Here is a 13874-nt window from a genome sequence, read left to right as displayed (position 1 = left end):
CAGCTTCCTCATCTGTAATGTAGCAAAAGTGCTCTCCCTCATCTGTAATGTAGGAAAAGTACTCTCTCTATCTCCTTGGGTTGTTGGAGAACTACATCAGCTATACCTGTACAGGACATAGGCTGCAATGTGCACGTAATAAACACTTGATAAGTGTTAGACTTTATTTTTATTGTCTGATATTACTTGCATATGTCCACTAGTGGACCAGGTTAGAGGACTGTGGTTTGATGTGTTGCGTGGAAGTAGTGGGTCAAGCCGACATTAGAGGAGACAGGAAAACCTCTGAGTCACTCGCAGTTGCCTTTCCCTCTCCACCCTTGCCTATCCTGCCCTTGCTGCAGGTCACTGCAGGCCAGGAGGGTGGAGTGGGAGCTGTCTGAGGCCATCAGGTACCACAACACCCAAGGGCAGATGTGGCCCGGTCAGGGTTCAGCCAGAGCCCATAGGTGAGGTCTGCTGTGTCTTGGGAATCAGACCTGTGCGGTGTCCTCAATCAGGGTTTTAGGGCAAAGCTCCTCTCTTATCTCCACTTAGGATTAAATCAGATGTTTGGACGTCCTTCACCTCAGCCAGTCAGTGTATTCACATTATTCTTAGAGTTTCTCCTTTAAGATCCTTTAAAGTCCATCAGCCAGTGCAAGAACACTTGCAGATCTGATAATTTCTCCCTGGGTTCTCCCTTGTGACCTTGTATTAACTACAGAAATGACCAAGAGACGAATGTGGGACCTCTGTTCCCGAATGGACCCCCAGGCGGTGCTAGGAACTGCATGATCACAGGCTGTGGGTCATGGAGCTTCTCCCCCGCCCCCCGCTGACTTTGCAGAGCTGAGGCAGAAGAGTGCGGGAAGGCACTGAGCATTACGAGGCGTGAAGCTGGGTGGGCGCCCTCGTGCAGGCGAGAGTCTGAGAGACTCCGCTGAGTGGAGATGGGCAGAGAGCAGGGGATGCACCCTTGGATGATTTCTTAGATGATTTCTTGGCTGAGAACACAACTTTAAAATAGGACGTTCTCAAGCTTTTGAACTTTAATATTTGTCACTTCTGAAGATGACAGCAAAGCATATATGCAAAAACAGATGTGTTTGATGTGTTGGGCTGCCTTCCACTCCACTCAAAATCTAACAGTCAAGCTGCTGTTGCTTTAAAGGCTCTCTGTGTGCAAAGGGCCAGGCAAGGCTGCATGAAAAGCTGAGGAGTGGTGTCTTAGACTGTTGCGCTCTAGTTGGGATGTAAGATATGCCCATAAGAACACAGTAACAATATGAGGTAGAATGTACAAGTGAAGAATTTATTAGGCGTGAGATGAGACCCCATCTGACCCTGAATGAGAATTGAGTTCACCAATTACCATGTCTGATTTGTCCCAATGACTGAAGAAGATGCTTGTGTTTAAGATACAGTGTTACTCTAAGTCGGCATTTGTATTTTAAAAGATGAAATAATGTGGTTTATGATTGAAAATATGTTTTATAATCAGAAAGGCAGATTGTTGATGTCAGCCTTCCAAGAAGGAGCATCAGACTTGAACTCAGTTTTGTATTGACATTGTGCTCTTGACTATTAATGTTCATTTTCATTGTGTAAATATCATAATAATGTTGTTCTGGTCAGTCAGCTGAGATAGAACTCTTCGGCTTTTGACACTGAAGTGTCGAAAACAAAACTTAAAATAGTTTGCATAGCTTGAATATTCCAAAGACATTAAAGTATTGCTTTACTTTTAATATATAGTTTTTATCCTAATATTCAAGTTCTAGAAGATGTACCAAAGACACACACACACACACACACCCACAAACACAATCAGTTCCATCATGCAAATCAGATACATGTTTTACCAAGAAAATGTGTGTGTGTATGTGTGTATATATATATATATTTTTTTTTTAAGGAGGATATGCCTATTTCATTTGCACACAAGGTTAGTGCATATCTATATGTCTATTTTAAACTTTTTATACAAGACAAAGTAAAGTCTTTTATGTTTTGTGATTTATTTTACCATCTGGGTAAAAGGTATACAAGGTAAGAGGTGTACGAAGTAATAGGTATACAAGGATATAAACACCTTCTGTTGACATAGTAAATTTAAAAACACTTTCTCCTCATTACTGGAGAAATGTGCCTATCCTGATTTGATTTAAAATTTAAGCTATTTTTGTTTGTTTGTTTGTGTTGAGGTTGGTATGAAAAGCTTTTCTCTCTTACTCCCCCTGCCAGTCGTCTCACCATCACACGCACTTCTCTGAAATGTTCTTTTCATGCTGTTGCTCACCAGTCAAGTCCGTGTATGTCTCCTTGGAACTGAAGCCCCCACAGGCTAGCCCCGGCTGCAGACGTCCACGCACTGGTTCCTGCTACACTGCTCAGTTTTATCCAGGTCTGAGGCCTTTGTGTCTCTCCGTGAGCTCTAAACCTCCTAGGTCCCTGTTCCCCTTGAGGTCTTCCCTTTGCATGCAGCTGTCCCAGCCTGTTCACTCTGGCCTGCCGACCTGTACTTACTGGGCAGCTGCCCCCTGCCCTCCTCACACTGGCGGGAGTGAGGGCTGGGGGAAGGACAGGAGCAGCAGAGAGACCAATGCCAGCTCCTGTGTTACCTGGCCAGAGCAGCACCTGGATCTCCACCTGCATGCGCCATGGTGCTCTGCCAGTGAACGGCACCTGCAGCATTGGCTGGCCTGTGACCTGAGGGAGTGCAGCCTGCCCTAGCTCTAGACTATCCTATCTGGTGACAGGGAACCCTACCATATGGCACTACCATTGTCATCCTTAGTCACTGGCTTGAAGGCCAGCTCTGCTTTTTAGCCCCAGACAGGACGTTCTCTCCCCAGCCAGTGTAGGGTTGCTGGGAATACAGGCTAAACATGGGCAAGGACACGTCCACATTTTCAAAATAATTTGGTGTTTCAGAACAAAATAAAAAAGTCTTCATGACAAAAGTAAAAACTCTTTTGGATTTTATATACAATCTCATAGCTTGGTGATGTAGTGTTAATTTGAATTCCATATAGCTTAGGTGCTGTGTTAATTTCCTATTGCTACTGTAACAAATTATCACCAATTTAGTGGCTTAAAACAACACAAATTCATTGTCTTTGGGTTCAGAAGGTTAGAAGTGTGCAGTGAGCGGCAGCACCACAGCCCTCCTGGGGGCTGCAGGGGCAGCCTCGACTTGTCCTCGCGTTCCTTGCCTGCTCTGCTTCCGTCCTCATGTCTCCTCCTCTGGCCCTCCTGCCTCCCTCTTACAGGGGACCCTTGTGACAACATTGGGCTCCCCCAGATGACCCAGGACAATCCCCGTCTCAGGATCCTTCCCGCAGTCACACCTGCGAGCCATATGAAGTAGCATAGCCACAGCTCCTGGGATCAGGCCGTGGACACAGCTTTGGCAGCCATCCACAGATGCCATACTCTTTTTGTTGCTGCTGCTTCCTGTCCCTGCCCCTGGCCTGAGTGACTTGGGGGTCAGCTCCCTCCCCAGTTATCCTGCTGTGGCCCGGGCAGCCCTGTTGTGGTAAAACAAATGATGCACCTTCCTCCAGAGCTCAGCACGCTGTCCCCTCCTCTCAGCAGCCGGACGCACACCTGCTTCCCCTCCGCGGCTCTGCTTCCTGGGTGCACGCGTCCCGTCTGCAAGGCCCCCTTCTCCTTCCCTCAGAGTCCAGGCAGGTCCCGCTCACCCCAGCCCTTCTCCTGGCAAGCCCAGCCCTCCCTTCCTTGCGGTTTATGGCATCTCATCTCTGTTATTTCTGCTTTTGTCGCTTCCCTAGAGTGTGTGTGAGTCCCTGCTCACATCACTCGTCCCCCACCCCCTCAGTTGTGGTCTCATCCCGGGACATTCCTTTGTCCACAGGACGATCTCTCCCACTCCCTAGCACCTTGAGCACCTCCACCCCAGACACCACTGTCGCCCCCTTTTCAGCTCCGTCCATCTACCCCTGTGCCTCCTCTGCAGTGGTGAACTTTCATCTCACCATCTGATCTCGTCCACACCTTTCCAGACTTTTCTCTTTCTTATTCTCACAGCACCATTATCTCTTTCAGACTCGCAGTTCCTCCATTGTGTCCCTTCTGGATTCACATTTTCCCGCCAGCCTAGACCCCCGGTTTCTTCATGTCAGCCACTCTCTTGCCGGGATCTGCAATTCCTTTGTCCCCCTGCTGTGCTCTCTCCACAAGTGCCTGCCACAATCCCAGCTGCAGACAATACGTGTTCGCCTTCTAACTTCTGTGCCTCAAGTGCCAAGCGCTGCTGGGTAGAAACACAAGGTCTTGCAGGTTGGTGGCACTGCAGACGCCCATCCTCAGCAGAGTGACGTTCCTGGCTGTCTTTCGGTGCTGTCCGTCTAGCCTGTCCCTGCTTCTTGGAAGGCAGTTCTGAGCTCGCAGGCATCTTCCCTCCTGCCCACAGAAGCCGTCCCTCCCATAGTGCCGTGGTGAGGCCTTCAGCTGACTCTTGCAACCTCCCTCACCTCACCTCCTCTCACCTCCTTCCCCTGCTGTGGCTGGAGGAGGTGTCCCTGCTCTCTGCCATCCTTCCCCTGTGCTCTGGTTCCCTTCCAGTCCTGCTTTTCATGGTCGTACTCCATCACTTATCTCATGTTCTGCTTGTAAGTCAACTTGTTTTCTCTTGTGAACACAAATATGCCTATGTCTCTTTCATCTTTAAGAAAAAATATTGGACTATGCATTTTCCTAACTCATCTCCTTACCACAGTCCAGCTTCTTGACATTTTAGATTGTGGTTTTTCTCTTCTCTTGAGTTTTCTAATGTTTTTTTTTTTTTTAACATTCAACCTCCGCAACTCAGCCTTTATTCCCACCACTGCCTGGAACTGCTCCTGCGGAAGTGTCCTCCAGGATTTCACAAGTTGTCATGTGTGGCCTCATGTCACAAGCCCTTCAGCGAGAACACCATCCACGCTTGGCCTCTGCGTTTGCTGATTCCTAACCACCCTGGGCCAGGCTCTCCTCACATTCCTTTTCCGCTCCCTGGTTTGTCTCTGGGCCCCACTCTGCATGGCTCCCTGGCCAGCTCCTCTGCATCCCTAGCTTCCATTTCTCTTGGCCCTCTTGCCTCTTCACCTGGATGGCACAGAGCTCTCTTGGTACGTCCACAGTGGACTTATATCTCAGCCTCCTCCCGTGGAGTCGGCTCCCTGGTCCTGCCTCCCTGTGAGTTGCCTCTGCTCTGTGCCGGGTAGCCAGCGTGAGCCTTCCTCTCCCTGTGCTCTGTGTGTTTGGCAGTCTAGCCTGCTCAGCTTCTGCCTCCTACTACCATTCAACCGCTCCTCTCAGTCCCTGCACTATTGCTTTAATTTATAAGTAAGCCCTGGATTTTTCTTTTTCCACATAAATTTTAGCAAAAGTACCTTAAATAATTTCTCTGCATCCAGGCTGGCCACACCTTTAACCTTTGCTGCACACTGTTGTCAGAAGGATCTTTGTAGCATGTAGTTCTTCTGTTTATCATTTGTGAACTTAATACCTTTGGCTGCTTTTTGGGCCATTCTGTATGGTTACGTGTGGGTGTATTTTGTCTCTTGGTGGAATTTTGGTCTGCTGGAGGACTGATTTGGTTTCTTTCTTTTTATTTTAGTTCCTTCCTGCTTTATGTTTTCTGGGCGAGATACTGATTGTTTGCTTGGTGCTTTTACATATGCTGCCTCACTGAGTCCTCCAGACAAGAAATTCCACCTTCTCTAGGATCACAGGCTTGTGTTTATTTGGGGAGGGGCTGGGACTATTGGGGAACAAAGATGCCTTCCTAGTTTTACCCCCTAATTGTCCTAGATAGGAAACAGCCTTATTTGAACACATTCCTATTCTCTCATAGTCTTCCTTACTTGGAGTCTAAGCAAAAGGAATTCCCCTTTCTAAATTCAACTTCTTCACTCAGGCCTGAATTATATTTTAAAAATCTAATTTTTCTGTATATACCTATACATTAAGTAGAATATGAAAAACCTACATGTGTGTGTCTTTTGTTTTTGATAAAAACCTGGATTTGTGTTTAGCACTGCAAGTGCAGAAAAATGCTTCTTTGAAAATTCCTATCTATTATAATTCCCTATAAAACTACTTGAGACACCTCGAACCTTTCAGACCAAAACAGTTTAGTCAGATGTTATGTTTGTGTGCTGTGAACATGCTTCCATGCTTGATAGTTATTGAAGACACTATCATAGTTTTAATAAAGATCCTCCTTAGACAATACTTTAAATATTAATCATGAACTGAATGGTGACCAAATGGTAAACTTGTGTAAACTGCAGATACCTTATGTATTCTGATATGCTTAGACTCAAATATACCTCAGTTCATATGCTATTTTTATTTGCCTAAAGTATTTGCTTGTTTGTTTATCTATTTGCTTTTATCTTTTGTATGCCGTTGTCCCAGGTTTTAGGGTAACTTTACTGGTAGTTAACAGTTCTCCCAGGAAAACAGTTTTTGAAAGAGTACTGTGTGTATTATATTCAGATGTTTGGTTGGGGTTGAAATCACAAGACATATGGAGGCCAAAGAAGGCAGCATGTTTTAAAAATAGAATGTAGCCTTATGATGTGAAGTCATTTAAACTGATTAATTGCTAGGTCTCTGAAGGGTGGAAAGAATTCTCATTCTTGTTCATTTCTCATAGTCTCTAAAGCTGTATGTTCTGGGGCAAAATCGAAGATACATCCTGATCTTGTGGTTCAGATACTTTTCCTATACTTAGAATCTGCTTCTCTGAAATGGTATTCAAAGTACCAGGGGTGCTGTGAAATAGTTGAGCAGATTTGAAGTCCGGAGCCAGACAGCCAGATCAGGGCTGCTTTTTTGTTCCTGGAAGGGACTTGAAACCCTTGTAACAGGCTGCTTATCTGCAGTTCCAGCTGGAAGCTGAAAGTCAAGTTCAGAGCTCTTCAGAAGGAAGAGAAATTAAAAGAAGAAAATGATGGCATTTGGAATCAAGAGTAGAAATGACTCTTCTACTTTAGTTAAAGGAAATTTATATTAGAAGTATCCTTGTGTCTTTTTTCCCTGGAAGAGTTTAGTTATTCAGAAGAACATGTGTGGGTTTATTGTTTTAGACACTGGAGTCATAGGATTTGTGGAATCCATTCAGTGATGGCTAGTGAATTATCAGACAACTTTAGAAGTTGTTTTTAAAAGCGCTTTCTGTGAAGTCCATTATTATGTTCTGTGTGGGTTCTTTTTCTTTCTTTGTATAGATCTTTGTTGGTCTGAGCTTGCCTAGATCTAGCAGTATCTTACTTGCTCTGGCATGTGCTTTCTTTTTGTTTCTGAGACTGTAATTCAGTCAGCAGTTAGGATGCATATTAAAATGTTTATTGTGCAGCCAAATTTCTTCTCACTATATGTAGCTTCTGGGGAAATGATAATTTTTGTATCTGAGATTATAGCAGAGTAGATTCACAAAAAGCCAATAAGAATTGCATTCACTTATTAAAGTAGATTTTTGTTGAGCCCTGAATGCTGTTTCTCTATTTGTAGAATGCCTCTTGCTATATAATCTTGGCAGCAGTTTGGAATTCTGAGTTCAGAATTAATCTATGTAAAATGTTCAAAATAACAAGGAAGTAGTCTCTAAAATGATAGTTTAAAAATACACAATCAGCCATCTTTCACTGCCATATTAACTGCAGCCTTGCAGCAAGTTGTGTTTAATTATGTAGGTGATTCTTTCCTCCATTAGCTTAATAAATAGATGGCAAAAATAGGTGTCACTTTGGAAAAGCAGAATTTGAAGCATGTCTTGGTGCCTGGCCTGTATGTCTGTCATGGACAACTGCTGTGTTTTGCTTAATGACATCTCCTGAATACATTATTTAGTCAGATTAATGGCAGATCCCCTTTAAGGAGGACCACCAGCACTTAATCTTTTATTGGGCTTTGGACCGCCTTGAACACAATGAAAACTGTTGATAATGTCCCTAGAGAAATGATACCCATTTGCACACAAAATTTTACATAAAATTTAGGAGATTTCTAAAATCTCTGAAGAAATCATGAACCCTATCCCCATTCCACCATTAAAAACAGCTATATTAGGTGTAGTTTGAGCAAGAAGAGAAAAAGAATGCATGTATACGTGTGTGAGTGTGTGTTGTGTGTATGTGTGTATATGTATATATTTTCAAGTGTTCCTTTTTTTCTGTGATTAAAATAAAAAAAAACAGAAAAGAATCTAACATTCTTGGTACATTCCACTGTTAGCTCAGTGAAAGTTATAAAGCTGTTTGAGGAAAAAGCAGGAAGGAGTTTCATAACCTCTCCTAGTCTTCCAGGATCTTGCAGCGAACAGACTTTTATGATGAAAAGATTCATTGCAAGATACCTGGAGGAATATTGAGGCTGTAATAACGCAGCAGAAGTTGGAAAGGACAGGTAGCTGGTTGTTCACAAGCTTTCCATAAAGTCTTTGAAGATATCAGTAGATATTGTTATCATTATAAAAGTAAAAATTATCACACTCTGGGAAATTCGGGAAATTTTTTTCAAGCCTGAAACTTGGGTGTCAGTTTAAAATTCCCTGCCTTCCTCCTCCTCTACCTCCAGCCAGGCACCAGGTACTGCCCATTTTCCCGCCTAAGGAGATGCTGAATCTGGCTCCTTCCCTCGGTTCCCAGCTCCTGCTCTGCATTGGTTGAGGTCCTTATTATCACTTAGCACACAGTTGCAACATTCCAGAATGTAACATAACTCTACAGTGAAATGCACAGGCCGGGTTTGAATTTGAATTTCAGTTTTCATACTGATTAGCTCTGCAAATGGAGCAATTTATAAACAAATATGAGCCTCAGAAATGGGGATTGCAATAGTTTCAATACAGGGAGTTTTAAGGTTTATATAAACTGAGTTAGATGCTGTACCTGGCACATGACAGATTCTCAATTATCAGTAGATATTAAAAGTGTACTTAACCATCTTCTATTAATACTTCTAGTCTTGCTACCTTTCTAATTAATTCTCCACACTGCCACTAAGATCTTTGTAAAATGAAAGAATGGTTCTTTCTCTTCATTGCTTCAAAGCTTTTGCTGGTGCTTATTAACTAAGAATAAAGGAGAAGTTCCTTAGCGAGACATACAAGGCTTCTCATGGCCCGCATCCTGCCCACTTACGTAGCATCACTTGATTGTGTGTATGTGTGGACTTTTAGAAAATTACTATGCCGCTTAAAAATTTGGACAAGATAGAAGGTAAAAATAAAGGGCTTTCTCTCTGTTGGTTTCTCTCTATAGGTAAACTACTCAAAATAAATTGACATAAATCTTTTCAGATCTTTATCTATGTAGCTATGTAGGTATGTAAATAGTGTTTCTATAAATAGCTGTTGGTTGTTTAAGGAAAAATGAAAACATACTGCATGCTCATCATATACTTGCTTTATATTTATGATAGCTACCAGCAGATCTAGATGTGTGTCTTGCTTTTTTAATAGCTACATTGTATTAATATTCCATTGTCATGTCTCTCTTCTCTCCATCTATAATTACTTTGTATGTGATGTTGTGGTAGGAATCTAATTTAACTCTTATCCACAAATTGATAGGTGTTCCAATGCCATCTATCCTTGCTCTACAATTACACTGCAACCTTTATTGTGTATTATAATAAATTGCCAGATATAGAGGTCCTTTTACAAAAGGCAACTGCATGGCACTGTTTTCACATTTTTGACATCTGGGGATCATTTAATGGCCATATAGTACATACTTGGCCACCAATTTTAGATGTTTAAAAAACTCATTATAACTTTAATTATGGAGTAAAAATTTTAAAATTAAAAAGTTATGAAGTTATGAAGTCTTTAATTAGTGAAGGGGTATAGTATTGCTTACAACCTTTCATAATGTTTTAGCATAGCAACTAATCACCCAAACACAAAAGCCAGATACACTGTGGCCTTGGGCATATCATCTGTAAAATGTGCATAATAAGACTTAACTTCATAGGGTTTTTAATGATGATTTAAGGCGTTAATATTTGTAAAGTGCTTAGAACAATATTTGGCCCACTGTTAAAAAGCATCTACATATGGCTTGATAAAAGATAACATAGGCTGTATAACTCTTCTATCTCATTCCTTATTCTTCATTTCTGTTAATGAGAAAATTGTATCTAACTGTTCCAGGTTGTTGGTTATGACAGCAAGTGTTGGTGGTTCCTTACATAGTTCTGGGATCATGCTGGATATTCAGATCAAACATAAACCTAGGTTCCTTTTGCTTTATTGGATGCTGATTTGACAAGAATATCACACTGAAAACCTGGCAGGTTGATTCTTTCTACTTTAAAGAAGTCTGCAATTGCATTTCTGACTTTCTTTGTGGTTGTATTTATCTTGGGAAAATATTCTTCATGTTCCCTTCTGCAGCATTTGAATTATTTTTTTGTACTACTAATAACATGATTGATTTTTTTCCCCATTAAGTGAAGAAAATCATCAAGTGTTGACAAAGAGTTACATTCTCTGTGGCCAAGCTGTTTATATCACAGTTTGCCTACATAAGACTTCCTGATAGCTCACCCTTCTCATTTAAAATAGTGACATTTCAGCCCTAGAAGTATACATTGGAACAATTTAAGATGTGGAAGATATTGCTGAGATAGACTCCTTGAACAGGCTGCTGAACTCATGGCAATGAACTTTGCCTTGTGAGAAACTTTTTTTTTTGTCATCTGCATAAAACTCCTATGAACATCTTTTCCTTTGACAGTCATCTTGTGAAGATTTCGAAATCAGAGGCCTGTGGTCCTTGCTCAGTTCTTTGCATAGCATGCTAAAAACAGTGGCTGGGATTTGATTGCATGCATAATTTTCCCCGTTTCTTTCAATGTTGAATTAAGATCAGGAAAATAATGTTGACTGCCAACTTGTGCCTGTGAATAAAATATAATGCCTATGGGCATTTGGATGGAATCTTACACTTAGCACATCAGCACTCTTCTGATGCTCTGCTAGTGCTGGTGGTGGTCCACCTGCCCCAATCCATAGTGGCTCACAAACTAATCATTACAAGCGTCATCTCTCTGCTCTTGCAATGGGGGTGCTCAGTGATAGAGTAAAATGTCCAGAACTTCTCATGTACGTCTACTAAGTGTCTAAGAGCTGTTCACTGTGCACATCTGTGGCTTTGTTTATCCACAGAGCAAAGATCTGTTGGCACACACGTAATAATGATTGTTCCCAAGCATTGTATTCATAAAGGAATTTTGCCAATAACTTGTCTGCAGTTTCTCTAGGCATGGTGGTTTTTTTTTTCTCCTTGTGCTATGACTCATTTTACAAGCATGTTAAATAATATTGTATAATTTGCACCTGTTTTTGCCAAGAGGTATGGAACTTTGAATAATGCTTCTTCTCCATTATTAGTGACAAAATAAGTCAGTAGAAAGTATATATAAGTATATAGAAAATATTGTTTGGTGGCTGTTTTGGGGAAAGAAAATGGCAAAGCAAAACACCTTAATTTCTGTACCAGAGGGGACATGGCCATTTTTGGGGATGTCCTTGAGGCCTTCTCTGGCCTCCAGCCAGGTTTGGTTCTGTTTGTTTTGTTGTCACCTCTGTCCTCTTATGTGGAACAAACAGTTGGCAGGCTTTCACAAGACTCAGTCCTTAGTGTACTCTGCTGCCAAAGTGGCTGTTTAACCTTGGGAAAATCTCTTCACTTTTCTGGGGTTGAGTTTATTTATCTGTTAAAGTTTTTTTCAGGTCTGTGAACCTTATGATTTTTTAGGATTGCATTTAATGGGCTTATTGTTTTCTTTAAATATGTAATTCTAATTTCTTTTCTCATCATAAAATATAATTTTATAGGCACAGCCATCAATTATATTCACAAAATATAAGATTTTTAGAAAGGAAGAAAAATTTTAAATCTGTCATGTTATGAATAAACCATTGAACAGAAGAGAGACTGATGAAAGGCAGTGATATTTCTCACTAAATGTTGCCTTTCAGATTGCTAAAATGAACGTGTTATTTTTTATTTGAAACCCTCCAAGGAATTCTGTGTCTGTTTTAGCCATATAGTGTTACTTTCAACATTATAGAAAGCTCCCAAATGTTCAATTGTGAAACCATTTTGAAATGCTGACAAGAGGAACGTTGATCATGTTAACTCCTGGCTGTGAATTATTGCCGGTGTCTTGAATTTATCATTTATGTATGATAAGAAGGTACACTCTGCTCAGTATAATACTACTTCCTCCCTATTCCCAATTTTGTTTCTTTCATTTTTGTTAAAACATGAAAAATATGTTCTTTCAGTTTCTACAGCTTCTTAAATTTCCTTTTGGCATTATTAATATATTCTCCCCTGTGGTCTCTTCTTCTCCCCTTGCATTTTCCCAGCGTTGTGTGCATGTGTATATGTAGATGTATGTGGTGCTTTTGAAGTTAACCAAGAAATTTCAAAGCAGTGAACAGGAGGTAGTCACACACAACTTGCTAAATACAATCTGCTGGAAAACAGGGTAGATGTGAGAAGAAGGCTGGGAGAGTTAAACACACACATGACATTTATTTTTGTAGAAATAAAGTATTCCTGAGAAATAATTCATTCTTGCCATTTCATTTTTGGGTTTTGTCATCTTTTAAGTTTTCCCTTAGAAGCTTCTAAAATGATCTGTGAATGTAAGAAAGTTTTTAACGACATTTTACAAGCCAATTCATAAAGTTTCCAATGATTCCATGTTTATATAAAAAAGGCTAGCATCCAAGTACAGAAGAAAGTCGAATAAACTGTGGTACATACACACAGTGGAGTACAATGCAACTGTAAAAAAGAGTGTGGACAACTGCTGTTAACTGACACAGACTGGTTTTCAGGAAACATTAGTAGGTGCAAAAGAACACGTATAGTGTGCTACCTTTTATGTAAGAAAGAGGGGAAAATAGGCTGGGCATGGTGGCTCATGCCTGTAATCCCAGTGCTTTGCGAGACTGAGGTGGGAGGATAGTTTGAAGCCAGGAGTTTGAGACCTGCCTGGGCAACATAGTGTACCCTGTTTCTACAAAAAATAAAAATATAAGGCAGATGTGGTGGTGCATGCCTATAATCCCAGCTACTTGGGAGGCTGAAGCAGGAGGATCGCTTGAGTCCAGGAAATTGAGGTTGCAGTGAGCTATGATGATGCCACTGCACTCTACCCTGAGTAACATATAAATACATCTGCTTATCTTTACAAAAAGAAATTTGGGAATGATAAACCAGAAGCAGTGAAACTGATTCCCTACAGGAGGTAGTATGGGGAGCGGACAGGATACAGGATATAGGAGGGTCACCTCTTTGAGTGCCTTTTGGTAGTTTTAACTTTCGGAAGCATGGTAATGTTCTACATATTAAAAAAATAATTAAGAACTGAAAACAAATTGAAACAAATGAACCCAATTGGATTTCAAATAAATACTATAACTGCACTGAAGAGAGAGAGAGAAAAAAGAGTGAATCCAAGTAGTTTGTGAACGTAGTTTGTAGCTATCTATATACTCCATTCTTGGATGACAGAGAGAGGAGGGAAAATTGCAAACAAATCTTGAACTCTTTTGATAGGGTTTTAAAAAAATTATGGTAATGTGGGTAAAACAGTTCTGAAACTATAGCAGATACACTGTAGGATTTAGTAAGGGAGTAAATGTGTAGACTTTGTCAGAGGAGAAATACAAAATAGACGGAAGAAGGCAGAATGAGCCATGTTGGGATGGATTAGATCAGATGTATCAGTTTGGACTTGAAGTATACACATGTATGTGTATGGGTGTATTTGTTTACATGTTTATATATGTATGTATATGTGCAGTTTGTGTGTAACTGTATAATGAAGAAATTGGACAACACTGATTGAGTGAT

The 13874-nt window shown here is 41.1% G+C and overlaps 1 protein-coding gene across 2 annotated transcripts in view; it reads left to right on the top strand.

The window, feature by feature from the left end:
• L3MBTL4 (L3MBTL histone methyl-lysine binding protein 4) overlaps positions 1-13874 on the top strand; it is a 436533-nt gene that overhangs the window by 137601 nt on the left and 285058 nt on the right. The gene's annotated exons all lie outside the window — the stretch shown is intronic.

The sequence above is a fragment of the Microcebus murinus genome, chromosome 17 (assembly GCF_040939455.1).
Source record: "Microcebus murinus isolate Inina chromosome 17, M.murinus_Inina_mat1.0, whole genome shotgun sequence".
Classification (NCBI taxonomy): domain Eukaryota; kingdom Metazoa; phylum Chordata; class Mammalia; order Primates; family Cheirogaleidae; genus Microcebus; species Microcebus murinus.
This window is presented reverse-complemented; position numbering and strand designations above follow the sequence as displayed.